Here is a 20,358-nt window from a genome sequence, read left to right on the forward strand (position 1 = left end):
ACAATACTAATATTTTAACTCAGGAAGAGTTCAGAAATCAATACTTGGTGGAATAACCTGGAGGTTTTCAATGGGGTTCAGTGTAGTGGACTCTTTGTTTTTTCCACAGCTGTATGTGGACAGAAAGAATAGTTAAATAACAAATTTAGACAGACTTTCACAAGTCAAGTACAAACATATTTAGTAGCCATCTAGTAAACCTTGTGACAATGATTGTGATGCAGCACAGGATCATGGGTGTGTAACTAAAGCAGAGAAGCAATCAGGTTGCTTTTACAATTCAAATTCAAAAATATTTTATTGATCCCAAAGGGAAATTAAATGCTGTAACTCATAATTAAAGGTTATTAAAGATGCCTCTAATCTTGAAGGATCTTAGCTTCCCAGTCTGCTCTGTTCCTTCTTATAGACGCTTCACTGTTGCATCTCCAGTCCAGGCTGTTGTCCAGATGAACACCGTGTTCAAAGTGTAAGGACATACTGTATATATAGAACATATATAGTAATGTTAATTAATATGAAGTACTGCAGTGGCAGTTGTATGAATATTGCATATCAGTGTTGTTTACATTTTTTACATTGGTGAATCTCTAATAATGATCAGTATCCAGTTCAATCTGGAGAGACTCAGACGGAAAAACAGCGATTAAAAAGGTTTATTGACATGCATGAATTTAAAGTTCTTTGGCGCTCGGGCCCCGGCTGAGGACATTGAGCTGTGAATTGCGATCAGCTCGGATGAGCATTCCCGATGAAGGTTAGGAATGTCATCCCCCGGGACCCGACACTGGTGGTGGAGGTCGGTGAAGGATGGGAGCCTGAAGAGTGGAGGTGGAGAAGGGGTGGAGGAGGGTTGAGCGCAGCTGGAAAGCGGAAGATGCCATGGATGGAGGTCCTTATCAACTGGGCCTTGGTCGGTGATTGGACGTGACGTGGCTTGGTCCAGCGTTGATAGGTCGGTGGTGATGAGCGGGACGCGCCGACTGGATGATGCAGGTGGGGCTAAAGAGTCTTCCAGTTTGAATTTGCGCCTAGGCTTCATTTCAATACTTTGGGTTGAGTTTGATTGTTATTTCTTGTGTATCTGCTCTTTAACATTGGTTTGCATTTCCTTATAGCAGTAGTGTTTTAGCTCCAGTTTGTATTGCTCTGCATTCTGTTTTATTCACATTGTTCCTCTCTCTGCTTATTAGTTACCACCTCTTAGTTTCCTTGCTCATGCTGCTTCCCAGTCTCACACTGTTTCTAATGTCATTCAGCCTCATTCCTAGAAGTTAAAAGCCTGTCATTTCCTTTCCTCCCTCCCACATTATTCTGTTCTCCATTATCAGTGTCCTCCATGCTACTTTCAAACTCTTGAATGACAACTTCTGTGTACAAACGAAGGAGCAGGAAGACTGTTTCAAATACAGAAGTTAATTATAAAGACTTCTTCCAGTTTTGTAGAATTGCCTCTTAGGTTGATGGTCTTTGCACTATGAACATAAGGAACCAACACAAAAAACTAAGTGTAAGTATCTCCAGTATTACTCAACAGTCGTGGAAAACTCTACATAACTGATTGAAGCGCTTTTGGAACCCCATTAGGATTAGAAACTCAAAATAGTCATTTTCTGTCTGACTTTGTCAGCCTGTCTTGTTGTTGTGAGGTAAGATTGGTAAGTTTATGCCCGCTTCTCTAACAACACTAATACAGCTCATTAAGGTGGCATACATTTGTTCATCCACAGCTCTCTTAAAGTCCCACCACAGCAGTACAATCGAGTTCAGGCCCAGACTGACATTACGCCATGGCAGCACTTTGTTCTGGGTCATGTTGTGGTTGATTAGCTGCTGTGTTTGGCACTATTTATTGTTATAATAACCCAATTTAAAGTGAAATTTTGCTGTCGAAAAGAAAGCTGGATGACACTCACGACTCCTTTGGTCCAATCATCAGCCAGCCGCTGTACTTGACAGCTGGTTTGAGGTGTGCGGTTTTGGTTTTCTACACACAGGATTCTGTGCATTATTGTCAAGCGTGTCTACTTTGGTCTCATCTGTCCGAAGGATATTGTTTTCCATCCAAATGTAAGTTTTCCTGGCAATTTTCTTTGAAGACAAAAACTCCTTCCCCCTGTTAAATGTCTAACTGTGCTGTGATGTACATTTTAACATGCTAACTTTATGTTGTCTACTTTAAGAAAAAAACCACAGAAAAACAAATGTAGTTTTCTGATTGGTAACAGTTTACAGTCTCAGACAAAGAAGGCAATCACAAGTGATTATTATTCATCTGTGATTCCATTTTTGCAACAAATGAAAACAACACCTTAATTTCTCCTTTTGTTCTTGTAACAATGTCTAAAGATGTTTCTATCATAACACAACAGTCTGCTTATCATGATGCTTAGTAAGGCATTGGTAACTCTGTTAGATGTTCCCTGTGTTTAAGCTGAACTGTTCATTTATCACAACTGCATCCGTGAAAACATCATTACCACAAGATGAGTTGATATTCCAGAGTCAGAGGACCAAACGCTGCTGCAGCTCACATCATTTAGTGCTTCTCCACTGATGTTAAGAGGCAGATAATAGCAGCCGAGTCAGTTTCATTTACAGACCTGCTTTCACCAAGAGGTCAGTATTCCCGCAACTTGGAGATAATTATAATGTAATGCATGCATCGCATAGAGAGGGGGACCAGAGGAAGAGATAAGTCATTTAAATGGTTTTCATGTGAGCTACAGCTCATTATAACATTCACCTAGTTTTAGATATACAATGTTTACTTACCTGCTGAAATTTTCTATTGTTTATTTTAGTTTTGAAGTAAACTAAAATAAACAGCACAATCTTCAATTTATTTTATTGGGACTTCATGTGATAAAACAAAATATAAAGCATCATGTATGGAGAGAAAAATCGAAGAGGAGAGCAGGAGGAAGTTGAGACCGTCTCTTCCATTAATTATAATGGGTAATATGAAATCACTGGCTAATAAGCTGGATGAACTCCAAGCCCTCATAAGGACTCAGACAGAGTATCCCTGATGCAGCCTCTTGTGTTTTACTGAGACATGGCTGCGGGATCATATCCCAGACTCCAGCGTCTCTCTGCCAGGCTTCCTGACTATCTGAGCAGCAGCATAAGAAAAGGAGGTGGATTAGCAGTGCTTGTCAACAACACATGGTCTCATCCAGGACATGTTACTGTGGAGTGTGTTCTCTACTGAACTCCTGGCATTAAGTTTCCATCTATATTGTTTACCAAGAGAGTTCACCAGTGTTATTTGGGCAACCGCTTACCATTGTACCTTCAGCTGTTGTCGACAGATGTCATGTGACGCCATCAGTTCAGACACAACTTTGTCCCCAACACCCTTTATTCAGAGACAAGGTAAATTAGAGAACTGTGAGAATGTGTTCATATGAAGGTGAAGGAGCCATGCAATGATGTTTTCAGGCTGCAGACTGGATTACTCTGTGCCAGCCACATGGAGAGAACCATGACAGGGTGTGTGACTGACTGTATGAACAACACCATCCCCACCAGAACAGTGCGATGGCTCCCTAATTACAAATCCTGGATCACCAGTGAGTACCAGTGAGTGTCAAACAAGAACAAAAATCTCCAGGGACGAAGACAATGCTCAGAAAGACTGAGATGTTTATTTTACAAGTTTGCTTTCATTGAGAGTCCTAGTCAACAAACCTTGGTCCTTGGTCAGAACTGAACATCCATCACTCTGATGGAGGAAAGGTGAAGCACTGAACTTATTTTAGTTTTAACTCTAGAGACAACCTCAAGACAAAATTGAGAAATAATTACCCAGAATGACTATCCCGAGGTTCAATTCTAGTAACCAATAAAGACCTTCCAGAGAAGAGCAACACCGCCTCATTACCTACCAATCTTCTGCTTCTGTACAACACAGAAGCTCCTGCCTGGAAGCTTCTGTGATGATAAATAAGAGTAATAATAAGTCAATGTAAGTGAAATCCAGAAAAAAATTGACGGAAACACAAGAGGAGCTGATCACTAAGCACTGTCCAACACATAGACCTGTCCACCACAAGAAACATTATGATCTGTGACCGTTCATGTAGATCCTCAGCCCTACGGCCCTGAATCCAAAGCAACAGCAAAGGTTCCTATCAAGTGTGACATTTATTTAAAGAGACAAGTCTGTCAGATTACTGTTTAAATGATACAAGGTGACAACTGCTGCACTGAAGCTTCCCACTTCTCCATTACATTGATTTCTGATGCCCCTAGTCCCAACAAGTCCACATGTTATGCTAATCTGATACCAATATCATCAGAATAAATCAGTATAATTGCAACAAAATGACCTGTGACATTAGAGTCAGCATTTTCTTGATATTATAGGGGATATTATTCCAATAAAAAGAATAAGAAATGAGTTTCATATCAAGTCCATTTTCTTCTAAAAAGGATAGACTGTAGATACATTGTCTGAAGCTCCTGCAGTGACATATTATCTTCATTAAAATCTTTGTCATCACAACCATTAACAGTAAGTGGGTCCTCAGGGGTGAGAATCAGTCCCAGCTGACACTTCACAGTCAATCAAAGCACTGATATGAACACTAACCTGCCATTTATGCTCACATTCATACCTAATGGTAACATAGACATCAGGTTGAACTGCATGGCTTAATATTTAATGGAAAATGAAGGATTTACAGGGTATATATGGTCTAAGGTATGGTCTATCATCATCTTCAATAACTCTTTGAAGTATCTGAATCAATGAGCTGCCACAACACTTAATTTCCCTTTGGGATTAATAAAGTATTTTTGAATTTGAATGAACTTTGAATAGGACAGCAATGACTTATTTTGTAAAATCAGAGCAGTTCTTTCAGTGACAGCACAGCAGGTTTTTGTCTTAATTTTATTTACTCTGAGCCAGGTTTAAAATCAACCTCACAAAATAAAAGATAAGATTGTGCAGACTTGTTCTTTTGAACACAGAGGGCCTGCAGGTGAGGAAGTTCTGGACGAAGAGAAAAACGTTGACCTTTGAGCAGCAATGAACACAATGGCTCTGACTGGTAAAAACTAAGTTCTTGCAGATTCTGGTACTAATAATGTCATGATTTGAAAGCTTAATTTCACCTGAATACAGAAAAAAAAACTGAGAACTAAGAATTGTGGCTCAGTTGAGGTTATATTGTTAAACAGATAAATCTGTAATTTATCTGTTTAAATTATATATAAGGATATATTAGAATATAATTACACATAAGGGGCCTAATCTGCAGAGATTCAAAATAAAAAGTGCTAAATTACATGAGCAAAAGAAATGGCATGCACTGTCCTCTTTAAAGAGGATTCTTCTTGTGCTACTTGCAGTCATTATGGTGAGTGGCAGAGAGTAGATTGGCCATGAAAGAAAGATGAACTAGAATGTCATTATGCTAGAGGTATAATAATAATATTAATTTAAAAGTAAATCAAATTAGCATTTTATTTTGTTTTGCATATTCATGAATGTGCAATAAGTTCATTCCTTCCTGAATGAATGTATTGCCCCTGCCTCATTCTGCTGATGTAATATCCTGTTTGTGTGCTATTTGTTTTGCACATTCTATTGAGTTTGCACATGTTTTTGTACGTGCAAACCTTCAGAAGAGTTTTATACTTGGATTTTGTGGTTACCGTACTGGCTGAAAGTTGTGCTGGTCCTTTCAACCAGAAATCAGATGATGACTGGATGCATTAGGTCAGGGGTGTCCAAAGTGCAGCCCAGGGGCCATTGGTGGCCCTTGGGTTAATTTTGTGTGGCCCCTTACTGTAATTCAAGAACAGTACAAATCCAAGACTTTTTGTAATTATTAGGATAAGATGTGTGCGTGGGCATGTGTGTGTGTATGTGTGTGGGGGGGGGCCGGGGGGGGGGGGGGGGGGGTGCATGCATGCCGGGGCGTGTGTGTGGGAGTGTACTGTCCTTCTGAAGCCCAGTTGGCCCAGCGTCTCTATCTGCTGAAACTTAGAAAAATGTTTTCCTCATCAGCATGAGGAAAACATTTTTTCTTTACAGGATTTTATTTTCTCTGCAGCTTATTAGCATTATGAAGAAAGAGACTATAAAGTCATATATTTTCTAAACAGTTCCATGATGAATGAATAGATAATTCAGAGTCTGCAGCTGAAGTTACTTGGTATGCAGGCTAAGAATGGGCTTTTATTATGCAGCAATTACATTTGAAAAGAAGAGAGGATTATTCAACCATTTAACCTGCTGATCTTCTCATCTCAGCTTCCTGGGAAAGATCTCACCCTCCACTCATACCAGGATTATTCCCTCTGATGGAAACAGACACACCTTTACTGTTACAGTTAATTAACACATTGCAGAACTGAAACATCCTGCAGTAAAGTACCTGTGTTGCATTAGGATCTGACATTTAAAAGGCAAAAAGTAATTCTGAGGGGAAGTTTTCACTCATCAAGTCAGCTTGAACAAAACTCCATGCATGTTATTGGAAATAACTGTAGAAAACTCCAGCAGAAAGGAAGGAATCTGGCAGTGCAGCTTTCCTTTGACAGTTTCAGTTTTCAGTGAGCGTACTCTTACATGCTTTCTGTACTAAAAATTTGATGGCTTCAGAAACATTGATTGCACTAATAAGCAAAATCCCTCCCAGACTATTAAAAGGATCTGGAACATGCTGCTATGAAGACATGTTAAGCCTGTGGAGGCTCTGGGCCGGGTCAGAACCAACACACTGCAGGCTGCCTCCCCTGGTACTCAGTGTAATCATCCCCACATCGCCTGCACTGACAGCTGCAGCTGTGCGCTCCCTTCCTGGGTTCTACATTAATAGCTCTTGACATGCTTGCCTGCTATAAGCAGCCCAGTCGGGTTTTGCATGACGGTTCCACATAGGGGGTCAGTAGGCTGTCAAGATGGCAAGTGATGCAATCTAACTTGACAAAATATGACCTCAGTGAGACTGACTTGGGTCTTTGAAAGATTCTGCTGCTTTCATGTGCAATCAATATTCACTCATTGTTGTTGTTGACATTTCAAACTGATTGTATGGGTCCTTTCACAGCAGCCTTTATTGATTTTGTTGTAATGCATCTATAGATTGGTTTCATTTTCTTTCTTGCTAGGAAACAGGATTGGAAAGGAAAAAGCATAAATGTTTAATATCTAATGTACTTCTGAATCTGTGCTCCAGAAACTTCATTGATGCTCCTTCTTTCCTTCCTTTCTTCCTTCCTTCCTTAATTCCTTCTTCCCTTCCTTCTATCATTCCTTCCTTGAATCTGAGAATGTTTTATAAATCACGACTTGATCATGATTAAATTTTCTATCAATTTTATTTAAGAATAATCTGATGAAGTCATTAAAAGCTGGTGGGTTGATGGCACGTCAGTGATATGACTTTCTGTAAGTTTGGAAACTGAGCTGATCAGAACCCTAGGGTTATTCTTCTTCTCTATTAATGATGAATGTTCTATCTTGGTGAAGGGTTTATTGATCCACTGTAATATGCTCTCCAAGATCTTCCTGTACTTTGCCTTCCTGTCTCTAATCTTTACTTAAAGTTTCTTTGTTTCAGCCCTCAGCTCACCCGTCCCGCCCTGAAAGACCGTTTTTTGTTTTGCAGTTCTTTCAGATTGCTGGTGATCCAGGGTTTGTTAGGTCATCAAAGGAAAGCTGAACTTCTCACATTCAGTGGGGATGATGTTCTCCAAACAAAAGTTTATATAGTCAGTCACTCATTCAGTCGTGGCATTGATGTCCTCTTCATGTCACTGACACTGTTTAGCAGAGTCCCACCACACTCTTTTCACACATAAGACAGATGTGGGGGAAAAGGCATTTGAGGCCTGATTAAACATTAGATGAAAAGAGCTGTATGGAGTAGAAATATTTGGAAACATTTCTTTTAGATTATTCACCAAAGTTGAATTTTTGTAAATTTCAATTGTAGAAACCGTAATTTGGATCTCAAAACAAACATAGTATGAGGTGTTAAGAAAATCTCTGTGTTGCAGCTGGAGGGGGCTGTTTTGACACGGTGCAGTCATGGCGCCTATTAACCAACCGGCTGTGTGTTAGGAACCTGTGCAAGAAAGCTGTAATTATCAGCAGGATTCTGGCTTGCATATATTACGTCTGTAACACTGTTCACATTTCCTGTAATAAGTCATTTTCTTAGGCTGTTTTCTGTTCGTATCTCTGATCTCTTGATGGAGCCAAGAACATGCCACCTGTCAGCCTGTGGGACCCCGCTGATGGAGCAGGCTGCTCTGACGGGGAAATGCCTGGCCAGTTGTAGCCACAGAGAGACGAAGCAGAATGCTGCAGCCGCAGTTGCCAAAATGTCCATTTTTCATTCATAGAATAGCGTGACAATGACTGACTGAGTCCAAGAGAGCCCACATCAGATGCTTCATTAACTGTCCCACCCTACCGACACTCCAGTGAGAGAGACTGAGCACTGACTGGGTATGAGCAGGAATAGATGGGATCTTCCCACAGGTCACTTTTTATTTCTTTAAGTATGCAGAATGAGACCAGATGGGATCCTGGATCCTCTGCTGCCTTTGAGGGTAACACACACACACCCACACACCCACACACCCACGCCCACACACCCTGCAGTGGAACAAAGGCTGACAGTAGAACAGCATGGAAACAGACCTGATACCCATCCTGAGTATCAGGGAGGGATTCGTGGCTCTTATTCATGATGCATATCGCTCCTGTAACTTGTCTGTATTTGTGCCACATTAAGCAGGATGTTCTTGATAAAGTACATTTTGAACCAAATTTTTACAGTCTGTGGGTTAACAAGAATTCCTCTTTGGTTTGTTTTCACAGCTGTGAGTTCAGCCTGCATTCTGTGTGCCGCCATCATCGTTCCTCATAATGTAACACCAGGACTTAAGATACAGCTGCTGGTGCTAAAAATAGTAAATTATAAATTAAATAAAATTGTAATAAAAAATATTTAATGTAAACAAGCAAATGTGGACCATCGAAATCAATTTATAATTTTTCAAGATATATTTTGAATGATAATACCAAACAATCTCTAACATATTTGAAGTTTCCAACACATTCCAAGTGCCTTTATGCTGCTACAAGACCACAATACATACTTCAGTATTACAGTGCTTTACATTAACCCATTGTTAATTTCTATTATATTTTCTTGTCTCTTTTTCAAGTCCATTAAAATTTATTTTCAGCATCCAAAAATTGAAAAAAAGCTTTACATATTGAAATGCAAAAATTCCATTTAATAACATGAAGCATCGGAAGTGAAGGGTAGGAGTCCTAAACGAAGCGAGCGACTGTGATTGGATTTCCAAGTTGTTTAGGCATCTATGTGTTCAAGTTAATTTGTCTGTGGAAGAAGAAAAGAAACAATGTTTACCTCCTCCCTGCTGATGTGTTTGCTGATATGATCAAATCGCAAACTTTGCCTGAATTCATGCTGCCTGATTGCTATCACTATGTTTCCCCTTAAGTGTTCCTTCACAATAACGCAATGTTTGGTTGCATCTTATTAATTGTACTTACTTCTATAGTATATGAGCATTAATCTTCTTACTTTGTAAAAGTGTAGGCTGTAAATCCATGAGGGCTGCCAGTCCTTCTGATTGCCTGCTGCTGTCCTTCACCATCTTCTTTGTTCATCAAAAGGTTGACAATAAAATGAGAAGTCTGGTTTGCATCCTTGGTTGTTAGTGCAGCTAACCGTGCAGCACCCTGTGACCAATTTTACAGTGAAATCAACTAAATAAAAGTTGTACTAGGGCCTAGTACAACTTTTATTAGCCTAGTAATTAGGCTAATATTAAGCTATTTGCTTTTGGTTTGAATAGTTTTACAGGAGTTAACATTAGTATTGTTTTTTTGGCATTTGTCATGGCGGAGTGGGCTGCTTTCTGAAGAGAGGACATCTTAATATCTGACCATATCACTAAAAGTGTTGGTTAATCTGCCTTAATGCATCTCAAAGGTGATCTGTAAGCTGGAGATCAGGAGTCATTTACAGAGCAGTAAAGTTCTTCCACACCAAACTCATCCAAACTATTTGCTACGAAGTAAATAGATTTTGCTTTGTGGCCTAGTTCACAGTCATGTTGGAACAGGAAGAGGCCATGTCCACAATGATACAAAACAGACAAGAGCTTGACATTGTCCAAAATGTCTTGCTGTGCTGACATGTTCAGGGTTCCTTTAACAGGAAGTAGTGGCTGAATGGTGGCTGCGGGAGATTCAAGGATTTCTCAAACATGCAGGAAGGAATCAAAGCAACAATGAGTGAACAACATTATAATAAGCTGAAAAAAGTTGATTTTACATCAGACTCTCCCTTTTGGAAAACATTTCAGGACTCGTCTACCAATTGTCCCAATCAGACACAAAGATGGTAAAGATGGGGTTACAGGTCGAGCTCTACATGTTTGGTCTTGGCTCTCTGCCGTGTCGTCCTGGTTGTTGGTTCTAAAGCTCTTTGGACATTGGTTCCCCTTAGTCCTCTTAGTGTACATTCTCAGGTTGTTGGAGTAATGCTGAGACAACAATCTGTGCATTGTAAGAAGCATTGTGAAGGGTACTTTTCTCATTTTCTTCAATTATTTAAGGACTTGTGACTTAATTTTAGTCCTTGTTGTTTACATTTCCTACTTGCACTGTAATTTATCTCAAACTACCATAAATTATTATTACAGTTTGATGGATTCTGGTTGCTACCAGAGTAAGAGCTTCCCAGGTAGTTCATTATAAAGTGACCCACTGCTTTGCTAGTGGTTCTGGTTTGAGTCACTGTGTTTTGAGAAACCTTTCCATCTGCCCAGTGTGAGAAGTGTTGATTTCTCGACAGCTTGTGGAGGCTGTACCTACACGATAGTGGTGCTTCTCCAACACAATTAGAACAGTGCTTCATGAATAGCAAACTGGAAATGTTTTAAAAATATATATATATTTTCTTGAGTATATTTTTAAACAGAGGGAAAACAAACCTTTCATTTTTGTCCATCAGACTGATTCAAACATGGAGAAGACAGAGAACACAAGACAGTGAGCTAGCTGGCATTAAAAAAATATCCTGGATGATCTAATGAGATCTTCCATTTAAAAAGTGGAGCAGATGGTTGAGGCCTGTGATTACCACGTTTTACTCACTGCAATCTGTTCCTCCGATTATCCACAGAAAAGCATAGAAAGATGTTGCTTGGCTCCATCCAAGAGAGAATGTGCCTCACAAAAGCTTCATAGAGGCCTTAGTGCTCAGTGGGAGCCAAACTAATTTAGGGTCAATTAGGCAATGTTTACACAGCTGAACTGGCTGTAGAGAAAGTTTAATCTGCAGTGTTTTGTTGATGTTTTATCAATCTTCTAATGTGAAGATAAACTCTGGTAAGAGGTTAGTGGGAGGAGCCATTGTAACACAGTCAGATTCAGATAAACAGATTTAGGGTCCAGCTGATCATGTAGGTAAGTATACGTTAGAAAATAACAGATTTGTCATGATTCCAGCCCTTCAGCTCTGCCTTGGCTGTGCTGATTGCTCATTGCCCTCACCTGCACTGAGCTGGTTCCTATTTAAACAGCTGCTCGGTGCGAGATTGTCGGTTGCCACTTTCACAGCTTTCAAGCCTTGTTGTCCCATGTTCCAAAGAGTTTTCTGGTTTCTGATCCTGCCTGTTTTTGACCACAGATTTTTGCCTAATCCTTCTGCTGTTGAAAGTCCTGTTGCTGAACCCTGCCTGTCTCTGACCCTGCCTTCTGGATTCTGAATTTTCATTGCCTGAGACCCTCCCGTGCATGACCCTGGACCGTTTCAAGACTCAGCTTCTGGGTGGTGGATTTTGTCCCTATCGTCTGCTTGTCCCATGAACCCCCCCAGGTCTCCCCTTGTCCATTTACCCTACCTACCCCCGGCTGGACTCCTGACCTCTGTGGATCCCCCATCCCTGACTCCACCAGTGAGGCCACACCCTTCCACACCAATTACTTTTGTAATAAAACCTTTGGTGAAACATCCTCTTGTTGTGGCTACGTTTTGGGTTCTGGCTGATTCTGCTTTTAACATTACAATATTTCCATCAGATTTAACTTCCAAAAGAGTAACCTGAGAAATAGTCTATCAAGTCATTGCCTTAAGCATTTTGAAGCAAGGATATAACTTCCTGTTAGCACATCAGTTTTAGCTGCAGTAATGCAGCTAATGTAGCATGCTAACTGATATACTGATTTGAGCTACAGTGACTCTGTCAAAATAAATACAAGGACAGTGATCTCAGAAATCACAACTGAAGCTGTCTCTGGAAATACAAAGCTTTTATTGGGAAGAAATGTAGCTTCTTAACATGAGGTTCTGTAGTGTAAGATCTATCTCATATGTACAGATGAGCTGAGACTGAGCATCCCACACATTATTCCAAAAATGCACAAAATGTAACTTAAAATGTATGAATCTTAATATAAAAATGAAGATCTGATGGTTTGATCAAAGATCAACAGATGCTGCAGAGAGAAAATGACAAAACCACAGTGGAGACTCCAGAGAAATGCAGATGGGATCATCATATGAAGCTGCAGTTAGCATTAGTGGATTTGGCCAGGAGGATACATCCCCCCTGTCTATTCAAGCCAGTCACAATTCTTGTGTTTCAAGGACCTTTAAATTTCAAAAGATGAAAGAAAAAAGCACCAGAAGGTTCCGATCCAGCATATGGTTATAAGTTCACCTCAACCAGAGTTCTAATTATCCAGCAGTCTACTTACATCCAGAACGCCTGTCCTTCATAGTCCTATTCTTTCATGCTTTTTTTTTCAAGTTGAACAATTTGTTTGATTCATGCTCGCCAAGCATGGCAGTCTCACTATTCACCTCAATCCTCTACTTCAACAATCCAACAAACTTTGCAAAACTTTCCCCCTACTGTGATTAGACAGGTTTCCTGTAGGAAATGTCTACACTGTGTGATCCTCCTTCTCAGTCACACAAAGACCCAAGACTCTTGGCCATCGCTCTCCCAGTGAGGGAGAGAGGCGATCCAGGCAGAGCGTGGTGATGCATGGAATATGGTGAAGGTTTATGTTCCAGAAGGGGTTTCACTTGTAGCCCATCGTTTCTATGGTAATGAAGCATCTGCCCTGGCCTAATACAGCACAAAGAGTAATGTGTCAGAGGAAGAATTTCAAGTCTTGTCCATTCATTTCTGTTCTGTTAGAAAAGAAAGCAGCAGGAGAAGTGAGGTTCCTGTCAGACACGTTTTCAGGAAAATCAGATGAAATCTCACTCTTTGATCGCCATCAATATTGTTGAACATTCCTTCGTTATCTCAGACCCTTTAGTTCTCATCAGTAGTAGTTTGTTTATTGTTAGTTACTTCCTCTTATATTGACATTAACTTAGTTTGTTACTTAATGCACTAATCAGTAATGTAATATAGAGCCAACATAAACTAGAGGAGTGTTGTGTTAAAAATCGGAGTTTTCATCCCAGTTGTTTACTCTGCAGGGTCATTATATTTGCATATCTAATACACTCCAGCTCAATTTATTTCTTGTCATTTGTGTTGCTGCCATCTCATTTCTCATCTGGTTTTTCTCAGGAATTGTATTTCCATATCATTCCCTCTTTGAAATTGCTTTTCTTAGAAGCCAGAGGTAACTCCCTTTTTCTCGGGGTGCTGTACCAGTTATTCTCTAACTCTTCCTTCTCTTTACCACTTTGTCGTGACTCTCTAATTCTTGATGAACAAACTCCAACCCAGCCCTCATGTTGTGTGTCTGTTGAGTCTGCTCTGCCCACTCCCTCAGCCACTCCATCTGAGGTCATTTGAGCACAAGGCTGACTGAAGCTTGTTACTGGGTAAATTTAGGAAAATCTTTCACTCTGATTAAAAAAGGTTATTTTTGAAAGCTTAAATTATTTTATGAAAATCATAGGGCAAAGGTAGTATACATTGTAAGCAGTCTTTTAATGAGGAGAACGGAACAGTTTTCTTCCCAGTTGAAGAAATTTGATTTGGCTGATTTCACCCCAAACACTTTGATGCGCTATGTGAAGTCACAGGTAAAGATGAAAACAACGTGTCACAGAAGGAATTGAGTTTTTTTGAAAGGAAAAATTTCCATTAATTAAGAAATAATTGCTCTTAATAAAATAATCAATATCTTTGCTGTTTAACCCCTTTTTACCACCTGATCATTGATCAGCGTATAATAAATAATAGTGAACTCAAGACAATAAAATACACTGACGTTTGCGGCCACAATATAAGTAAATATGGAGAAGTTCAAGGAGTATTTTGCAAAGGCACAGTCCTGTAAATTAAAAATTAGTGCAGTATATTTTTATTTCCTTCAAAGACGCATTGTACAATCTGACACAATTATACCTTTCGTCAACATGTTTTATGTTTGAGAAAACTGGTTAGAGAGATAAACTGGTGTGAGGGTTTCAGATATAATAGAGCTGACCAGGACCTGCTGCAGCAAATCATCCCCAAACCATGACACTGCCAGCTCTGTGCTTCACAGCTGGCAGTTCTCTCTGTGGAATACTGGATCTGGTTCCTGTCCAACATGTCCTCTGTTCTGGTGTCAGATCAGTTTTAGAACGTTTTTCCAGACGTCCTGGTCTCTGTCTTTCTTGAAAACGTCAGTCTGTTCTTACAGAGCAAAGACTTCCTCCTTTCACTCTTTCCATGTCTCTGCCCTGCATGTCTTTCCCATTTCCCACAATCCACTTGCCTGTCTGACAACTGTCAAACAAGGGCCGCTGGAGCCAACAAAGCCTTAAGAAAAAAAAAAAACACAGGGGAAAAGCAACCAGGGATACACAGAATCACCACAATCAGACATATTGCCAGTTTTAGGTGTGAAAAGCAGGGGAAACCTGCAGTCTGTGGAGCTGCAGGTTTCCCCCCAGGAGGGGGAAGGACTATCGGGGGGGGGGGGGGGGGGTCCCACCTGCTGATCATCAGCCATCAACAGAGGTTAAAAGGAGCAGGCTGCTGATCATTCCTCGCCTGAGTGTGGACCCTTGTGGTAGCACTCATTCTGAGGTGTTCTCCATGTGCTTACACCCTTTCTCTAGCGTTTCTCTTATGCTCCTTCCTGAAGAAAAATGCAGGTTTCAAACAGAAAGACCCCAGGCTGGGAATTGAACCCAGGACCTTCTTGCTACAAGGCAGCAGAGGATTTTACCTGCTGTGGTTTTGCTGTCAGCACTTTTTTCTCTTTCTTCTGTATCACAATTGCCCCCAGTTTTAATCCAAGAATCCATTAATAATTTACTGTAAGTGGCCTTTGATACTTTTTGCCCTCTCAAAGATTTCCATACATTGATTTACATGAGCTTGGTCGTCTTATAATCTAAATTCATACCTCGTTTAACTGTAGCCAAACTGCCTCAGTAGCTCTGGGATCTCTAGAGCCCCAAATGTAGGAAGACCCTCGTTAAAGAAGACCCAGGTCTCTTAAATAATTTTATAAATCCCTAATCTATATTTATGATTTCATATGTTTAAGTAAAAACCTTAGCAAATTGTTTGAGCTTTGTCAGAGTTCCACACAGTGTAAACCTGCCCCTGCTTTTGCAGGTTGTCTGTCTCATACCACACTGTCATGACACAGTGACAGTTGAAACAAATATGCTAAAAACGTATATTTTTTAATAAAACTTACTGCAGTTGTAGAGAATTTGTGGGAAGACCTGAAAAGTCATATGAGAGCAAGACGCTTGTGGAAGGAAACCCAAAACATTTGACGCAAAAAGACAGCACTATCAAAGAAATGTGCATAAACTTGTGATTTTAAATAAATAGTTAAATAAATCACTGTCACATTTTTTCTCTCATCATTGTGGCATTTAGCAAATTGAAAACAAAATCATTTTTGTTGTATTTTCATTATAAAATACAATGGCATGAGAAATGAGCATGGCATGTATGTTTTAATTAAAGTAAAAATTTCTGGCTTGATGATTATCAAAATATATTTAATTATCAAAACTGACTTCAGTTGCTTTTTCTGATGCATCTTTATATATATGGATAAAACAAAAGTAGCTGTATCATTTCCCAATAATAGCAAAAATTGTAGCAGTGACCAAACATGGTGATGATCATTACTGGAGCAGACGTCTCTGTTGTTGATGCAGTGTGCATCGTGTTGTGTTCTTACACAGGGACCGGCCCTCACCTGACTGTCACCTCACTGAATCATCAGTCTGCTCTGATGAGCTCAAGCTGAACATCAAAAATTAAAAGCCCAGACTGCAGGACTAACATACTGCCTCTGTCACTGCAGGGAAAAAGAAGGAGAACACGCTTAACGTCTTCAACAGGACTAAAACGGTTATCTAATACCTTATTTTACAAATTTCTAATGTTTGCAAAACTGTTTCTCATTTTTGCGTAAATGAAGCAGCTTTCTTAAAGTGATAGAAATTTAATCTACAAATTTTTAATTTTGTTTAAAGTAACTGCTGAAGAGATCATGTTTTTTTTTAAAAAAAAAACTAAAGCACTTATTCTGTTACTGCTGGTAATTTAAAAAGCACAGGTAGATCTAAAAGGCCGAATGGTTCAAATGTATCTTTAATACTGAAGCCATTGGAGCAGAGGTAAACCTTATTTAAAATGAGGAGCTGCCTGCCAGTCAATGGAGAGGTCTGTAGTTTTCATCTGACGTTTCATCTCAACAGCAACAAACAGAATCTGAAAAAAAAACAAGGGACTTACACTGTATGATTTTTAAATTATTAAAAACATTAAGTATTTTATTTCTACCAACTAAAAGGAAGTAAAATGAAAAAGGCAAACTGCTGGTGAAATGGCAACACCAGTTGGTGTAATCTTTAGAAAGAAGAGCTGGAAGAAACTCAAGATGACTGAGGACTTTTGATTTTCCTCAGATTGGGAATATTTCATGGAGTATTTTTCAATTCAGTTCAACTTTCTTAATATAGCACTAATTCACAACACATGATGTCTTGAGGAACGTCACCAAAAGAATCATTCCAATTCAATCCCACATACATTCCACTTGATCCTAGTTATCAAAGAGTGCAGTATTCAAAGTAGTTTAAAAAGTTTCTATCCCAGGAAACCCAGCAGATTGCATCAAGTCATTGACTTGCAGTGTTCACTCTTCCTGGACAAACGTAGCGACAGTCGCTTACAGAATGTCAAAGACTTTAATGGTTGGTGTGATGAAATCTTTTCAGGATTAGTTTGAATCTCTTCAAGCGAACAATCTTGTTTTTGTTTCATCTACAAAATAAGGAAGGATTTTACAGAATCTGAATTTCTGTTTTCTTTGCTAACTGGTGCCTTGCTGATTTATTCACCTGAAAAAAATAAAACTGTCTTTAAAAAGTGAATTCATGTAGAAACATCAGAAGACAGATGAAACCTCCTTTTCTCAAACCAAAGTCTTCTACCAGTCTTCATCACCTGACCCCTGCAGCTTATCACTCCTGCCCAGAGAGCAGGAATCACAGTTTAAGAAAGCAACTAAAATGTCATTTTGTTGCAGTACGGCTGCACAAAGTGCTGCTTCAGCTGGCTTCAATAATGGACGGAGCAGAGAAATGGAGGCCATCAAGCGTGTGCCACAGAGTGAGAAGAGACGCTCTATTTTTAGAACGTGGTGATGAGCGGTTCTCCCTGTGGGACAGGGTGATATCAAAGGGATATCACCCTGACTGTTGCCATGGCGATTGTAATTCAACTTGGATTTCTCCTAATTAGAGAGGCAGGAATGTACAAAAGAAGAATAGCAAGAGCAACCGGAACAAAAGTCATCATTCCAGCACTAAGAACCAATAGTTCCTGACCAGCTGGTTGAGGAGGACATGGACAGGTAGAGCAAGGCCACTTCTGGCACAGGAAGCACAATGAGAGACAAAAATGTGGAATGACGATCCTGAAGGAAAGCTAGAGTAAAAGGCTAGTCTTTCACACTTCTCTTTTATGTGTAGAGATTCATTTAAAGCCAATGTAGAGGAAAACACACTACAGATGTTCTTTAAATGGAAGGTCTGGGCAGCAACAGAATCCTCAATAAAATGCAAAGGTTTCCTTTCTATGCAGCTCCGGTTCATTCATCAGTGTCAGGTTAGTCCCTTTTTGGAAGATGAATGAATAATTTCAAGATAAATGAATAATTGATTTATTCATTTGCTGCCACTGACATCCAGAGCAGTTAATAGAAAATAATCTCTAAAAATGGGTCTGGACAGATATTCCCCAGTACAGTGATCCATCATCTGAGGCTGTTTTTATATAATGTTGTTAAATTCATCAGAGACTGTAGCGCCATTCATCAAATACAGACCTACAGAAAAAGAAGTGCACAATGGCCTCTCAGTGCTGAAAAGGAGCTCAAAGGTTTTGGCTTTGACTGAATTTGGTTTCTTGTGCTCACAGTGCATTAAAGTTCAGTTTTATTGACAGGTTTCTGCAGACGGTTATGGATAGCAAATATCCCAAAGAGAACCCAACCGCTGTCAGTTCTCAGACTAACTCTTGACAGGACAACCATTAATTATTAAACACCTTTTAATAAGAAATGTCCACTTATTGATTTCTAATGATAATTATTTTGTTTCTGGAAAAGAAATGGTTCGTAAATACGAAAAACGGATCTTTTCAAATGACGTTTGACCTAGCCCTAACTTCCATTTGGGAAATGAACCCAGATATGGGCTTTGACTAGGCCCAAGACTGTCCACTTATTTATTCTCAGTCAGTCCTTGGTGGAAGTGCTGATATTGTCATGTTTCATGGTGTTACATGTTTCCAACGCTCCCTCTGACACATAGTGGAGTTCATGGTGGACTCCATGGTGACCAGTGGACCATAGGTACATGCCCAAAATGACATCATCAGAGTATCTCCACAACTCTCACAGCCTGCCCACATAGTGAGGAACACATGGCCAATGGAGACACACCCACCGTAGCTAGAAGAGAACCAGACATTAAACAGCCAGAGTGAGACTTGACAATGGAGGAGGGGATTTAGGTACATGTGCTCTACTGAATGGGGAATAAACTGCCTTTTTATCAGTGTGAGATTATTACAAATACAAAATTCCTCCAAAGACAAATTTCCTTTTTCTGCTGTGTTTACAGATGTGTATTACCTCAGCAATAGAACAAAAATGAATCTAAAACCTAAAATATCAGCTTAAATTCGTTAGAATACATGAGATTTTACCCACAACATGTGATATGTGAAAAGAAAACCCAGATCTGGCTATCCTTCCTTTCCTCTCAGCAGAATTATTAGAACTGAAAAGGCGTTTGCATATTGCAGAGCAGAGCTTTGTGGAGGAGCAGCGGACAATTTACACCACTACCTCCATTCAAATCCTGACACACCAACTCTAATTAACCTTCCTTTTCTCTCTTCTGCTCTGGAGATTTCTTTGTTGTTTTTTTCCACTATAAAGCTGAGAACACAGAAACAGGCTGAATGTAAAGACTGAGAAGAAAACATGAGGAAGGTGTTTTATTATAAATAACATTGTTTTCAGATTAGGATATTACTAATAACCAGATGATCATCTCAGCTCTTTGCCAGATTGTCTGACTCAGTGGTCCAGCTGGTTCTGATTCTGATTCCTGTGGATCTAACCTGGACTGTTCCTACTCTGTCTCTGCCTCTCCCTTGCTGGATTTTCACTTTTTTTTTTTTTTTGGATCAGATAAAATTGTATTGCTTGACCTATACTCTGTCTCCCTGTGTGTCTGGTATATTTTGCCTCATGGATTCTAGATTTAAGATGCTGTGGGCCCCTGCATTTTGAATAAAGCATCTTTGGATCTGTCCAATGTCTTTGCTGCAGTGTGTTGCTACCACTCAGTTCTTGCCCTTCCTCCTGCTATCCTCACATCAGACTTCTCCCCTAATGTGTCTCATTAAAAGGACTCCTCTGTGGCTGCCTGGACCCTTCTCTTCTCTTCTGTTGCCCTTTGGATCATCTTTTCAAGGGTCAGACTTAATATTTTTTTCTGAAGACAGTTTTCACTCGGTAAAACTCTGAAAACTTATAGCTTCTGGGATTGTCTTTGTGGGTCCATTCAGTACAAAAACCATGACTAAGGTCTAGGCAACAACAAAAGAGCCTTAAGCATTGACTTTTACAGATGACTGATTAGCTCAGTGTCCCAATGTTCAGCTAATATTTAAAAATACATGTTTTTGCTTTGATTGTAGACCATTTTACGGAAAATGTCCCTCAAACACAAAAGTAGGTCTTTTTAAGAATATATAATTACAGCTAAGCCTCCATTTGACATGTTCTGGTATAGAAAATCTTAAGACTATTGAAGACATTTCATGTCAATGTCA

This window comes from Xiphophorus maculatus, chromosome 13 (genome assembly GCF_002775205.1).
Source record: "Xiphophorus maculatus strain JP 163 A chromosome 13, X_maculatus-5.0-male, whole genome shotgun sequence".
Classification (NCBI taxonomy): Eukaryota; Metazoa; Chordata; class Actinopteri; order Cyprinodontiformes; family Poeciliidae; genus Xiphophorus; species Xiphophorus maculatus.